The sequence below is a fragment of the Eriocheir sinensis genome, chromosome 22 (genome assembly GCF_024679095.1).
Source record: "Eriocheir sinensis breed Jianghai 21 chromosome 22, ASM2467909v1, whole genome shotgun sequence".
Classification (NCBI taxonomy): domain Eukaryota; kingdom Metazoa; phylum Arthropoda; class Malacostraca; order Decapoda; family Varunidae; genus Eriocheir; species Eriocheir sinensis.
In genome coordinates this window covers 963,310-978,952 of record NC_066530.1, presented here as the reverse complement: position 1 = coordinate 978,952, position 15,643 = coordinate 963,310, and the positions used below count along the sequence as shown (strand labels likewise).

The following is a 15,643-nucleotide window of genomic DNA, read 5'->3' as shown; positions in this document are numbered from 1 at the left end:
TCTGTATTATATTTGGGTCTGAAGCCATACTGATGGTTTGACAATAACGAATGTTTAAATAGTCCATTAATCTTGTTGCCATGATTTTTTCGAAGACTTTGCTGAAACAAGATAGAATTGATACCGGTCTGTAATTAGAGCGAGAGCTTGTACCCCCTTTCTTATGTATGGGCACAACTCGAGCTATTTGAAGCTTTTTAGGGAATGTTCCTTCCTCAAACGATCTATTGATGACATGCTCTAAAAAGGGAGAAACTACATTGTTACATTTCTTTAAAATTCTTACATCAATGTCATCATGACCTGGGCTAGATACTTTAAGATTTCTTATCACATCATTTATTTCTTGCAACGTTGTCGGCCGACTAAAGAAAGAAAAGGGAGGAAGGTACGTCTCAAATGGTGCCTGTGATGGCTGAACATTTAGGGCAAGACTGTTTGCTATATTGCAAAAATAATTATTAAACGACTCTGCTATCTCAGTATTTGTTGACAATATTTCCTCGGCAAAAGTAATACAAGTAGGTGATTAGTTTTCCCCAAAATGTTATTGACAATTTCCCAAGTTTTCTTTGAGTTGCCCGAACTTTCTTTTAGCTTACTTTTATAGCAGTTTTCTTTAGCTTTCCTTATGATAGAAGTTAAGGTATTCCTGTACTTCTTAAAAATAGTCTCGTATGTAATTGGCCACTTGGCATATAACCTTTGTAATCTATTTCGTTTTTTGATAGAGTTTTTTATTCCGGTTGTAATGAAACTTTTTCTCATGTGTTTTTCCCTAATTGTATATTCTTTCGCTGGAAAGTGTTTATTATAAAGACACTGAAATTGTTCTAGATATGTTTCAAAACACTGATCAGCTGTATGGCTTGTTAAGACACTCCAATCATAAGCACTTAATTCTAATTTAAATTTTTCTGTGCTCCCATCGCTAAAAATTCTTTTGTAAAATTTGATTTTTGCATTACAAACACTATCAGAATGCAAGGAAAATGAACTAACAATAGGAAAATGGTCAGAAATTGAAGTAAATAGTATTCCACTCCAGCAGTAATTCTTAAAGTCCAAATGTGGTCACTTATTGTGGCTGACGTTCTTGTTACTCTGGTGGGTTTATTTATGACTGAGAAGAACAAATTAGAAAAGAAAAGATTTATAAAGTTTTGATTATGATCGTTTTTGACAAGGAGATTGATATTAAAGCCACCAATTATATAGCAGTTAAGTTTTGTTCTGGAGAGAGAGAGAGAGAGAGAGAGAGAGAGAGAGAGAGAGAGAGAGAGAGAGAGAGAGAGAGAGAGAGAGAGAGAGAGAGAGAGAGAGAGAGAGAGAGAGAGAGAGAGAGAGAGAGAGAGAGAGAGAGAGAGAGAGATTTACATAGATTTACATAGAAAATCAGACCACACAGACCCCATGGTCCAGACTAGGTGGTCTGTCCTTAAACCCAAGTAATTCTACATTAATCAGAAGGCTCCAAAACGTTGCATTTCAACTCTAGTTAATATTAAGTTGAAGGAAGTGACGGTCGAGCTTGTTTTTGAAGGAGTCAATCGTGTTACACTGGACCACTGACAGTGGGAGCTTATTTCATTCTCGCACTACAACATTGGCGAAGAAAAATTTGGTGCTGTCTGAATTTACTTGTCTACATTTGAGTTTTACGCCATTGTTTCTCGTATGCAAAGTGTCATCGATCAGAAACAATGTTGATCGGTCTACATTCGTGGAACTATTAAGCATTTTAAAACATTCGATCAGTTTTCCTCAGAGGCAACGTTTCTCAAGAGAGAACATGTTAATGGTGGAAAGCCTTTCTTCGTAAGATTTGTTGCGCAAGGAAGGGATCATTTTTGTTGCCCGACGCTGAACACCTTCTAATTTATCAATATCCTTTGCATGGTGAGAGACCAAAACTGTACCGCATATTCCTATTGGGGTCTGACTAAACTACTGCAGAGTGCAAGTATTACATCTTTATTCTTGAATAAAAAGTTTCTTTTAATGAAGACCAACATTCTGTTCGCTTTATTTGCTGAATCAATGCATTGCTGTGAGAATCTGAGCTTTGACGAGAGAGAGAGAGAGAGAGAGAGAAAAAACTGCGTCCTGTAGCTCACTCACTGTCTATAATAGTAATGCCCAACCCCCCCATCATATCTCTCTCTCTCTCTCTCTCTCTCTCTCTCTCTCCCTCACTCTCTCTCTCTCTCTCTCTCTCACGACGGCCAAACAGGTGAAGGGAATAATTAAGGAGCAGGCAGGTAAGGTGAATCGAACCAGCCTTCAAAAAGGTCTCACCTGACGACAACAACAAAGACAATAACAACAAAAACAACAACAAAAACAACAACAACAACAACAACAATAATAATAATAATAATAATAATAATAATAATAATAATAATAATAAATACATGATAATCGTATAATGCTTGTATTGGTATTGATATTCTTTTTCTTTTAATTGCGGTTATGTTGGTAATGGTGGTGGTGGTGGTGTTAGTGGTGGTGGTGGTGGTGTTAGTGGTGGTGGTGGTGGTGGTGTTAGTGGTGGTGGTGGTGGTGGCTCAATTTTGCCAATGACAGGGGCCTATATTTTTCCTTCCCCTGTCATTATTAATGAATCTCAGGTGTCGCAACTTGGTGTGAACATGCCCTAAGTATTCACCTGTGGAAATATGTTGATGAAAATGTGATTGGTATCCTATTTTCTGAGAAAAATGAATGTGCAATCATGGGTGTCGGAGCGCTGCTGGAGGATGGCTTGGCGACGAGGAAAAGCTGCCGAACTTTATGTAATTTCTTATTTAATGAGGCAAATTTTGACATGGTCTTTGTCATCACAACAAAGAATGATGATCATGCTAGCTCTAGACGCCATATCAGTCGAAAAGAACCCCACATACACGAGCTTGAGCTAAGATAACAGGCGTGTGGATGCCCAGGCTCAATTTTGCCTGTATCACCGCCTCAGGAATAAAGACAGCCGTTGGTCTCCCTGCCTGTGCCTCCGGGCCGTGACTCTTGCCCGTGGCGCCTCAGGAATAAAGACAGCCGTTGGTCTCCCTGCCTGTGCCTCCGGGCCGTGACTCTTGCCCGTGGCGCCTCAGGAATAAAGACAGCCGTTGGTCTCCCTGCCTGTGCCTCCGGGCCGTGACTCTTGCCCGTGGCGCCTCAGGAATAAAGACAGCCGTTGGTCTCCCTGCCTGTGCCTCCGGGCTGTGACTCTTGCCCGTGGCGCCTCAGGAATAAAGACAGCCGTTGGTCTCCCTGCCTGTGCCTCCGGGCTGTGGCTCTTGCCCGGTGCTTGTAAGCACCACCTGCTGGCCAGCGTTGTCTCCAGCGTGTCAGACTGTACAGGCCATCTACCTAACATTATTACTGGCAACTGGCACTCACAATTCATCCGTTGCGTAGTGGTTAGCATGCCTAACTACAAACCCCCTGGCCCGGGTTCGAATCCTGACCAGGGCAGTCGGCGTGCAGCCCTCTCAGCTGTCCATCCTCCATTTTGGGCTGGTGGAAAAATGGGCACCTGGGGAAGCCTAGGAAAGGTACACTGGTAACCCGGGTGTCACGCTGGCCCTGTGTCCCGGGGTGATGGTTCCTACCCACCACAGGCGGCTCAAGGCCCGCAGTGGTTCTTAACCTGGGTTCGGCGAGCCAGTCTCAGGGGTTCGGCGAAGACCCTCCCGAAAGACACTGCAATCTTGGAATTGAATTTTAAGCAAATTTTCTTTAATATTTTTATGAATTAAAACGGAATCCATTCTTTGTATTACCCAAAATCAATATACTCTTGAATTTTGAGGCAATTCTTCCATTTGTATTTTGTTTTGTTTTTCTTTATAGTTGAGGGGTTCGGCTACTGTGCGGAGGTTTTCGTTAGGGTTCGGCGCCTCGGAAAAGGTTAAGAACCACTGCTCAAGGGCAATGAGGCGGAGATGAGCACTGAGGCCACGCGCAGCTATATAGTGTGTGCCCCTAATGTAATGCCAGAAGGTTAAGTATGGAATGTACACAGGATCACAAAGTAGGTATAAGTATTGTAAGTAATTAAGTGTCTCCCTCCGACCGTTAGACTTCCGCATTCCGGTATCCAGGGACCTCTTCGTGAGAAACAAAACAAAATATGGAACGGTCGGAGGGAGACACACTTAATTACTTGCAATACTTATACCTACTTTTGTGATCCTGTGTACATTCCATACTTAACCTTCTGTTACACTAACACTATAATTTTACCTTACGAAACACAACTGTACGACGGAAAAAGTGATCAGGTTCTTAAAAACGCATCAAAATGTCAGAAATAATTAGTTTCGTCCGTCATGTCACGAGCCTTTAGCGAAAACTTGGCGGCCTTCGAAGGTTTTGTTCCGCCGTCCTCGTGTGTGTTCTTGGAAAAGTGGCACCGGCGGCGACAGGCTGAGGTGAGGCACACATTCTTAAGGGGCTATTACACTGGGCAAATTTTCTGTGGATCTTCAGTCAAACCATGATTTCCGCTGGCGTGGTTCTCATATTTCCGTGATTTTCTGACGTGTCCATGACCTTCCAAAGCTACGGTAGATTTCACCGAAGGACGACGGTATTACTCACCATCATCATCAGCAGCAATAACAAGAAACAAATGAGAACCACGCTAGCAAAAATCGTGGTTTGACTGAAGATCCATGGAAAATTTCCCCAGTGTAAAAGCCCCTTTAAAGTAGCTGAGAAGAAGAGTTGGTAAGGAAGAGGGTATCAAAGGCAAAGATGGCATAAGATTGATAGTGAATAGCCACAAAAATGTAATGCTGAAAAAAATGATGATATAGAGTTGGTATTTGTATAGAAGTGAATAGGTGTGAGAATGTTCTAGCCTACTGAAGAAAGTCATGATGGCAAAGAGGGAAACGTATAGGACTCCCAATACGACTATTTCCCAAGGCCACAGAAAAGATTAACCGGGTTTCCATGCGAGTTTTTTTCCGGTTCATGGCGCAGAAGTCTTGTAAACCATCACTAGCATCACAAAACACTCCATGAAAATCCCAGCAACTTTTACGAGAGGCTTTTCAGCTCCAATTATGACTATTTCCCAAGGCCACAGAAAAAAATAACTGGGTTTCCATGCGAGTTTTTTTCCGGTTCATGGCGCAGAAGTCTTGTAAACCATCACTAGGATCACAAAACACTCCATGAAAATCCCAGCAACTTTTACGAGAGGCTTTTCAGCTCCAATTACGACTATTTCCCAAGGCCACAGAAAAGATTAACCAGGTTCCCATGCGAGTTTTTTTCCGGTTCATGGCGCAGAAGTCAAGTAAAACCATCACTAGCATCACAAAACACTCCATGAAAATCCCAGCAACTTTTACGAGAGGCTTTTCAGCTCCAATTACGACTATTTCCCAAGGCCACAGAAAAAAATAACCGGGTTTCCATGCGAGTTTTTTTCCGGTTCATGGCGCAGAAGTCTTGTAAACCATCACTAGGATCACAAAACACTCCATGAAAACCCCAGCAACTTTTACGAGAGGCTTTTCAGCTCCAATTATGGCTATTTCCCAAGGCCACAGAAAAAAATAACTGGGTTTCCATGCGAGTTTTTTTCCGGTTCATGGCTATAGTAAATCATCACTAGGATCACAAAACACTCCATGAAAACCCCAGCAACTTTTACGAGAGGCCTTTCAGCTCCAATTACGACTATTTCCCAAGGCCACAGAAAAGATTAACCAGGTTCCCATGCGAGTTTTTTTCCGGTTCATGGCGCAGAAGTCTTGTAAACCATCACTAGGATCACAAAACACCATGAAAATCCCAGCAACTTTTACGAGAGGCCTTTCAGCTCCAATTACGACTATTTCCCAAGGCCACAGAAAAAAATAACCGGGTTTCCATGCGAGTTTTTTTCCGGTTCATGGCGCAGAAGTCTTGTAAACCATCACTAGGATCACAAAACACTCCATGAAAATCCCAGCAACTTTTATGAGAGGCCTTTCAAACAAGCCAACCGAGGCGCCGATAAGTTTAAAATTACAGGATTGAGTTCAATTCACTCCACTTTATAGACTTGACGAACAGTTGACATAGTGCCTTACAGTGTCTGGGGAAGGCTTATATAAACTGTGCTCTCTCCCCAATAAGAAACTAAGTAGAGTTTATTTTACTGTTCTTATCTTTTAAAATTCTTAATGTTTTACTGAGAAATTAGGAACTATAGTGTTGGAATGATCACTGAGGCAGTTAGTAAGAAGCTTCCCAGCGAAGAATGGCCTAGAACTCAGGATTAAAAAAATCTCTCTCTCTCTCTCTCTCTCTCTCTCTCTCTCTCTCTCTCTCTCTCTCTCTCTCTCTCTCTCTCTCTCTCTCTCTCTCTCTCTCTCTCTCTCTCTCTCTCTCTCTCTCATAATTTCATATGAACACCTTTTAAGAAATGTATTGCCATTATTATTGTTATTATTATGTTGTTTAATCCCTTATGTACCTTTGCCTTATCAATTATACCATCTTTTTGTCATACCTGGAGTGTCAACATCTTCAAGTCTTGGTTTCTCTCTCTCTCTCTCTCTCTCTCTCTCTCTCTCTCTCTCTCTCTCTCTCTCTCTCTCTCTCTCTCTCTCTCTCTCTCTCTCTCTCTCTCTCTCTTATCTCAGCTTTAGTTATTAGTTATTACTTGTAATTTATGGAGAACTTATACAAATCTTTATATGATGTACACCAAAACGAAGATAATATTAATACTTATAACTTTGAATTAAGTGTAATAGAAAAATTTCATGTCACTGTGATACCAACTCCTTATCGAGATACTGCAACACCGAGGAATATGGTTTAAATGTAAAATCACTAGGAAACAATTTTATCAGCATAATACATGTCAATATTAGATCTTTACACGAAAACTTTGATTCACTAAAATCTTTTCTCTGTGTTTTACCCAATCTACCTGATGTAATTGCCTGAACAGAAACATGCTTACAGGAACACACTAAACATATTTATCCAATAGAGGGTTATACTCCTTTTCTCTTAGTCAGAACTGATAGAGAGCATGGAGGGATTGCTGCCTATACCAAAAATGTAATAAATGCTGAGGTTCTAGAACAATTTTCCTTCATTAATAAAAATATATAATTTTTTTCATCCAAACTAAAAATTGGAGACACTAATTTCATAATTTCAGTTATCTACAGACCCCAAAGTAAACATATAGCTGTTGATGAATTCACCCATATTATCAATGACTTACTATCTAATGAAACTTTTAAACATAACAAAACAATTGTACTTGGTGATCTCGGCATCAATTTACATGAACATGCCACTCATCTTCCTACGAGTTTATTTCTCAATGCTATGCAAACTCTCAACTACTTTCCACACATATCTCGACCAACTAGATTTCCTGATAGTCCTAACCTTGGCCAACCATCACTACTAGACCATATCTGGACTAACTTCACACACCCATCCATATCTGGTATTGTCCGGTACTGTATGTCAGATCATCTCCCTGTATTCATAAATATCACCCAACAATCTGCAACAAGCTTCAAACATAAGGTTACTCTTTGAAATTTCAATACAAATAACCATAATTTATTTACCAGTGAACTACATAGAATTAATTGGGAAGAAATCCTCATTCTGCCAGATGTAAATGATAATTTCAACCTTTTCTTTAATACTATCTATAAACTCTATAACAAATGCTTTTCAATAAAAACAAAACATATTACTGCAAAAAGGCTTCAAAATGCATGGCTCACTACTGGCATATTAAACTCAATCAAATATAAATGTAAACTGTTTAAGATGTATAAACTGGGAATAACTTGACACGACAGATTCAAACAATGTAGAAATAATTTAACCCAAGTTATATGTGCTGCCAAAGTAAACCATTACCGTCAAATATTTATTAACTTCAGAACCAACACAAAGAAAATTTGGCAAACTATTAACGAGATAAAAGGTAATTCATACAATAAAAATACAATTAAAACTTTACAGTATAACAACTCTTTATTAAATAGTCCATCAGATATTTCTGAAGCATTTAGGAATTACTTTTCTAGTATTGCACCTAAACTTGACAGTAATCTCCCACAATCCAATACAAACCCAAAAGATTATATGAGATAATTACCCACATTCATTGGTATTTCCTATTATCACAACTTATGATTTACTTGCAGTAATTAAGTCTTTAAATAAGAAGAGTTCTGGTATAAATGACATAGCAGTTCCTGTTATCAAAAGAAATGCTAATCTAATCTCAGTACCTTTGACTATACTCTTTAATCACTCTGAAGCATCAGGAACCTTTCCAACTATGTTAAAAACTGCAAAAATTACTCCTATACATAAAACTGGACCTACTAATGACCCTAAAAATTATTGACCAATTTCTCAACTTACCGTATTTTCAAAGATATTCGAAACTCCTATGAAACTACACCTAACACATTATTTGAAAAGCAAAAATATTCTTAACCCCTCCCAGTATGGCTTCAGACGAAACTGTAACACTTTTACCACACTTAATAAATTTTCTAATGATGTATTTTATGCTCTTGATAACAAACTCTCTGTTCTATCCATCTTTACTGACTTTGCTAAAGCCTTTGACACTGTTAACCACAAAATTCTTCTGAGTAAAATGCACCATTATGGAATTCGTGGCCAAATACTTTCTTGGCTTAAAGATTACTTAACAGACAGACTGCAACATATTATTCTTAACGGTGAAAAGTCTTCAACAACAACAGTCACGCTAGGTGTTCCTCAAGGAAGTGTCTTGGGTCCATTATTGTTTCTAATATACATTAATGACATATCAAATATTTTTTCTGAGTCTAAAACAATATTATTTGCTGATGACTTGACAATGTGCCTGACAAGCCCAAACTCAGATCAACTTATGCACAGTGCTAATAGTGAACTAAAAAAACTTTATGAATGGTGCCTATGTAACAGACTAACTATTGATGCTAGCAAAACTCATTACATGTTATTTACAGTAAAACACAATCTAAATCTTCCTTGCTTACAAATAAATAATCAAACAATCTCTAAAACTGATGAAATAAAATTTCTTGGCGTTACCTTCGATGATTCCTTAACTTGTAAGTATCATATAAATATCCTACTTTAAAAATCTCAAGGCACATTGCCCCACTCTATCAAGCAAAGGACTTCATGCCACAAGATGTGCTAAAGGACATTTATTATGCTCACATTCACCCACAATTTACCTACTGCAACCCCATATGGTGCACAACATACTCTACTTATCTAATTCCTTTGAAATTACAACTCAAGAAAATAATAAGAATAATAACAAACACTAACTATCTGGAACATACAAATCCTCTCTTTAAAGAAATAAAAATGTTGGAACTAGATGATATTACTAAACTTGCTATAGGTACTTTTAAGTATGCAAATAGGAATAAAATACAAAACCTTCTTCCATTTGATGACCATAACACCCGTCACCGCGATGCTCTCAGCATTCCTCAACATCGACTAACAAAATTTAAGCACTCAATTTCTTACTTAGGGCTGTTGTATGGAACTCTCTTCCTCTCCAAATTCAGGATGCACCCTCCAGCACCACATTTAAAAGTAGATTTAAAAATCATATTTCAGCCACCTACTAACCCAATTAACTCTCTATTCATTAATATATCTATAATGTCTCTTGTCATAAAGGTAATTACCTTATGTACCAAACTAAACAATAATTTTGTATTAGATTATACATATACTTATATTTTCTGTGATTATAAATCCTAGCTACCCATAATGTTAAATATACACCTATTGTCTCTTTGTTGATTTGTCATGTTTATTTCAATAACGTTCTCTTGTCATTAGTGCCATTTGTAATATACTATCATGATACCTAATGTTAGATATATATAAGATGCATCGTCCTTCACCACATGCTACAACATATACTTAACCCCTTCAATACGATGACGCCTACGTAGGCGTCATGAAGCCCCAATAGTATATACGATGACGCCTACGTGGGCGTCATATTTTTATTCTGTTTCTTCTTCTATTGAGTTGTCCCGTACTTTGTGTTGGTTAGTAAGTAAAGACGCCGTATGCTGTCCTTGAAATCCTATTGCTCCTCCCACCATCCTTGTTCCCACCAATCACAAAAAATGAGCTACAGTATGCACCGCCTCCTTCCCGCCTTGTGTCTAAAATTAGGAAGTCTCTCTCTCTCTCTCTCTCTCTCTCTCTCAGACACCGAGGCGCCAACCAACGTTGCCAGATTGTCGTACTCGGCCTCCTGTCTGCCAATTTCCGACCCAAAAATCTGCCTCCTCAACCCCAATAATTGCCTTCATATACAGTTATCTTTAGAATGGTTAATTATTGGTGTGTTTTGGCAATAGTTATGGCTCAGAAACCGGTAAATACGAGGCTACAAGTATGATAATCTGGCTACGGTGGTGCCGACACCATCACGTCTCGCCCACCTCTCTCTCTCTCTCTCTCTCTCTCTCTCTCTCTCTCTCTCTCTCTCGCTGATAATTTCTCGACATTCTCCCTCCTCTACACAATCATCTGCTTTCTCTATTTCTTTCCCCCTTGCCCCTTTCTCCCCTTTCTTTATTTCGCTTTTTTTTTCGCGTTGACGCAATTTATATTATGCATAGCAGGTATATGTTGACTCGTCGTGTATGCTGCTTTGCAAATACGGGATACATGTAATGAGGGCTTTCAGCAGCATAATATACGGAGGCGACAAGCAGATACATGCCGGCTCAGGTTTCCCGCGCGCTGCCACGCGTGGCCGAGCACACCGTATATCAGCCAGGCGGGCTTTTTGAACATCCGGCGCGAAGGGGTTAATATGTTTGCCTAAAAAGCTTAGCTTTAAAATGGCTAACTGCAATTATATATGTAATTTATATACTTTAATGTATTTGTGATTATGAATAAATGTTCAAATGTTCAATGTTCTCTCTCTCTCTCTCTCTCTCTCTCTCTCTCTCTCTCTCTCTCTCTCTCTCTCTCTCTCTCTCTCTCTCTCTCTCTCTCTCTCTCTCTCTCTCTCTCTCTCTCTCTCTCTCTCTCTCTCGTAGCATCTCCTCAGGGCACTACCAAGCCATGTATAATACTCTGGCAAGCCTTGTATCCTCCTAACAATCTGCAGGAGCCTATAATATCGCCTCTCTGCCCATGAGTCCACGATACGCATGCCATGGAGCTGTTCTTATGTGCGAGGAGTGTGGGAGCTAAAGAGGCCATGTACAGTAATGACCAAGCCTCAGAAACCTCCTTTGAATAGTGGCCCATATATTCATAAACGTCTCGGGCTCCCGTTACGACTATTTATCAAAGCCACAGAGAAGATTAACCGGGTTTTTATGAATATTTTTTCAGTTCAGTGTGCAGAAGTCGTGTAAAATCATCACCAGCATCACAGAACAGTCCATGACAAGCCCAGGAACTTTTACGAGAGGCTTTTCAGCTCCCATTATGAATATTTCCCGTGGTCACAGAGAAGATTTACCTGTTTTTTTATGAGTGTTGTCCAGTTCTGGGTGCAAAGGTCATGTAAAACTATCACTAGTATCATTACACAGTTCATGACAAGCCCAGGAACTTCTACGAGGCTTTTCAGTTCCCATTACAACTATTCCCCGAGGTCACAGAGAAGATTAACGGGTTTTTATGAGTGTTTTTTTCAGTTCATGGTGCAGAGGTCATGTAAAACTATCACTAGAATCATTAAACAGTCCATGACAAGCCCAGGAACTTTTACGAGAGGCTTTTCAGCTCCCATTACGAATATTTCCCGAGGTCACAGAGAAGATTTACCTGTTTTTTTTATGAGTGTTTTCCAGTTCTGGGTGCAAAGGTCATGTAAAACTATCACTAGAATCATTAAACAGTCCATGACAAGCCCAGGAACTACCACGAGAGGCTTTTCAGCTCCCATTACGACTATTCCCCGAGGTCACAGAGAAGATTAACCGGGTTTTTATGCGTGGTGATTTTCCAGTTCATGGTGCAGAGGTCGTGTAAAACTATCACTAGGATCATAAAACAGCCCATGACATGCCCAGGAACTTTTACGAGAGGCTTTTCAGCTCCCATTACGACTATTTCCCGAGGTCACAGAGAAGATTAACTGGGTTTTTATGGGTGTTTTCCAGTTCATGTTGCAGAGGTCGTGTAAAACTATCACTAGGATCATAAAACAGTCCATGACAAGCCCAGGAACTACCACGAGAGGCTTTTCAGCTCCCATTACGACTATTTCCCGAGGTCACAGAGAAGATTTACTTGTTTTTTATGGGTGTTTTTCAGTTCATGGTGCAGAGGTCGTGTAAAACTATCACTAGGATCATAAAACAGTCCATGACAAGCCCAGGAACTTCCACGCGAGGCTTTTCAAACAGGCGAACTGAGGCGCCGAGAGGTTTAAGAAAATAAGACTGTGAATATATGGCGTAGAATGACCGGAGGGAGGAAACAACGTGCGATAAATGATGTGTGGGCATGGTCTGCAATGGCCCCTTGAAGTGTGTGGTAGAGATTATATAAGAAGTTATAATTTAGAGAAACGTAAGGAAGGGAAGAAGATAAATAAGGTAGAAGAAGAAATGGAGAGTAAGATAAGGTGGTAGAAAAGAAAAGGAAGACAGTGAGGATTATTGAGAGAAAACGACATGGGGGAAGGAAGGAGAATATAAGGGAGAGGAGAAACTGAAGAAGAAAGAGGGTTAGAGAGGGAAATTGTGGAAGATAAAAAGAAGAAAATGTGAAAAGACACTTAATAGCCAATATATTAGTGTTCCAACCGTTATCACTGGAAGAAATTGAAGACAGAAAAAATTATATCACAAAAATCTGGATCAGAAGAAAAAAGAAAATTCACCACAACAAAAGACTCAACAACGCCAATCAAGAATAAGGACCATAATGGACCATATTGGCTATACAGGCAGCGCCACGCATGGCCAGTCGGTGAACTGTCAAAGCAGTACTTTCCATATAATTCAAGTTCTGTACTAGAGTGCGTCTGAGGCTGCCTCCAGGATACAGGACCTTGGTACCGCCACCACTCCAAGCCAATGACTGCACACACTTTACTCCTACCCAATTTCCTGACTACCATTTGACATGGAGAAAAACTGAAACCGGGCAGGAGTGAAGTGTGTGCCATCATCAGCTTGGAGCGATGGCGGCACCATGGCCGTGTATCCCGGAGACAGCCTCAGACACACTCTAGTCTATAACTTGAACTCTTGAACTCTCTCTCTCTCTCTCTCATCCAGAAAAAAAAAAAAGAAGGAAATGAAAGGACAGCTTGGAGTTGAGTGGCCACATATGTGGCGGTCCATTGGGAGCCGTTACAAAGGCAGCCCCACGCTTACAACTGGCCTGGACTGGACTGTAGAGAAAGAGGGAGGGAAAAAAGAAGTGGAAGCTAATATTTCCAAACCTTGAATGATTTTGTAAACCTCGATCATGTCTCCACTCCGTTCTCTGATAGGTAAAGGTAAAGTTGGGGGCATACGCTAGCAGCGCATGGCCTCGGTGCTCATCTCCGTCGCATTGGCCCTTGAGCCTGTGGTGGGAGGAAGCCCATTACCCCGGGACACAGGGCCAGTGTGACATCCGGGTTACCACACTGTACCTTCCCCAGGTTTCCCAGGTACCCATTTATCGACCAGCCCGAAAGGGAGGATGAACAGCTGGGTGAGCTGCACGCCGACTGCCCGGGCCGGGATTCGAACCAGGGCCCACAGAGTAGAAGCCAGGCACGCTGACCACTAGACCACAGAGGCGTATTCTCTGATAGCACTGAGAAAATGTCTCTCATGGGTTCCCACACACACATATCATGGCTATTTTCACACTCATCATGAGCTCTACACCCTTTTCTGCTGTTTTCCAGGAGGGCTGAAGGTTAGCAGAACACATACATGGCAGCAGAAGAGCAGCTGGTTAGGAAGGAGACGAGATATCAGGGCATTGATGAAACTAACCCTTGCCGATCTTTCCTTCAACAGCTGTCTTCAATGGCCCCTCGAGCTCGTGGTAGAAATACTAAAAACAATTTCTGAGGATAATTTTATGAACCTTGAATGAATTTGAAGTTATTTTGGTAAAGATTCGTATTAGGTCCGTGCCAGTATCTCATAATCTACTTTATGAAACATCACTATCTCTTCATATATCTTTTCTACAAACCTTCAACAGTCATGGAAACGCTTTGAAAATCCAATTCAAGGGGACGTTTTTTTACTCTTGAAAATAGGGGATACTGTTTACAAAAGCGCGTCGCCTCCTCTGGTGCTGGCCACGGCGACACTGCAGCCGCCGCAGCCGCAAAATAGCTCGCTGAGGGCTTAGGGTCGGGGAGCATATTTAAACTACACCACCCGAACTTTCCGACCTACTACGGGGGGGGGTGCGCCCCCCTCGCCCCCCCCTTCTAACCAGGGGGGGCTACGCCCCCCCCCCCCCCCTGGACCCCCCCTCAGTTATATGTGACTTATTTCAGCGAGGAGGTATTTCTCACAACACCGGCTGCAGCGTCGCCGCGGCCAGCACCAGAGGAGGCAACGCGCTTTCGTAAACATTATCTCATATATTCAAGAGTAAAAAAAAAGTCCGTGAATTGGATTTTCAAAGCGTTTCCATGACTGTTGAAGGTTTGTAGAAAAGATATATGAAGAGATACTGATGTTTCATAAGGTAGGTAATGAGATACTGGCATGGACCTAAAACGAATCTTAACCATTATTTTCACTATTTTCACACGTGTTTCGATCTCCACACCCTCTCCTACTGTTTTCCGGTAGGGCTGAAAATGAGGTTAGCAGAACACATACATGGAAGCAGAAGGGCAGCTGGTTAAGTAGGAGATGAGATATTGGGGTATTTATAAAACTAACCTTTGCCTCAAGCTCGTGGTAGAAATTCGAAAAAAAAAAAAAAAGTTGATTTTAATTTTACGAACCTTGAATGTGTAGCTATTTTCACTATATTAACCCGTGTTTCGATCTGCACACCCTTTTGCTGTACTGCTGAAGGTTAGCAGAACACATACATGGCAGCAGAAGAGTAGTTGGATAAGTAGGAGACGAGATATCGGCGCATTAATGAAACTAACCCTTGTCTTCAATGGCCCTCATGCTCGTGGTAGAAATACTAAAAACAAGTTCTGATTTAATATTTCCAAACCTTGAATGAATTTGTGTCCCCCGATGGTGTCTCCTGCAGGTCGAGTGCCTCCAAGGTTTACCCGTGGTTTGAGGTGTCAGGCGTGGCACTGTTCACGTTCCCGCCCCTGCTGGTGTCAGTTTTGTTTACATTACGTCTTCCCTACGGGACAAACACACCATCATATCATTTTCACGTGGCGTCATGGTGGAATTTTATTTTCTACGTAAGGACACACGTACTGGTATCAGCCACATCGAGAAGGTCATCCACCTAACAAAGCTATAAGGTGTTTCTTGTGTTATGAATGTTAATATACTTTGTGCGATGATGATATCCTTATAATTACTAAATGCACTGTTATGAAAAAATCTTATGGCCGGTGTGTCCGGGGCTGTTGAAAATAACGTTACGTTTCACCATCGACTTCTGCTGTGATAGGTAAAAA

General features: G+C 40.9%; 1 long non-coding RNA gene across 1 annotated transcript in view; it reads right to left on the bottom strand.

Moving 5' to 3' along the window:
• Window positions 1-15,643, bottom strand: part of LOC127001889 (uncharacterized) — a 38,335-nt gene extending 22,692 nt beyond the window's left edge. The window contains exon 1 of the long non-coding RNA XR_007755529.1: window positions 15,217-15,643. This is a non-coding gene — a long non-coding RNA (uncharacterized LOC127001889). The remainder of the gene's footprint in view (window positions 1-15,216) is intronic.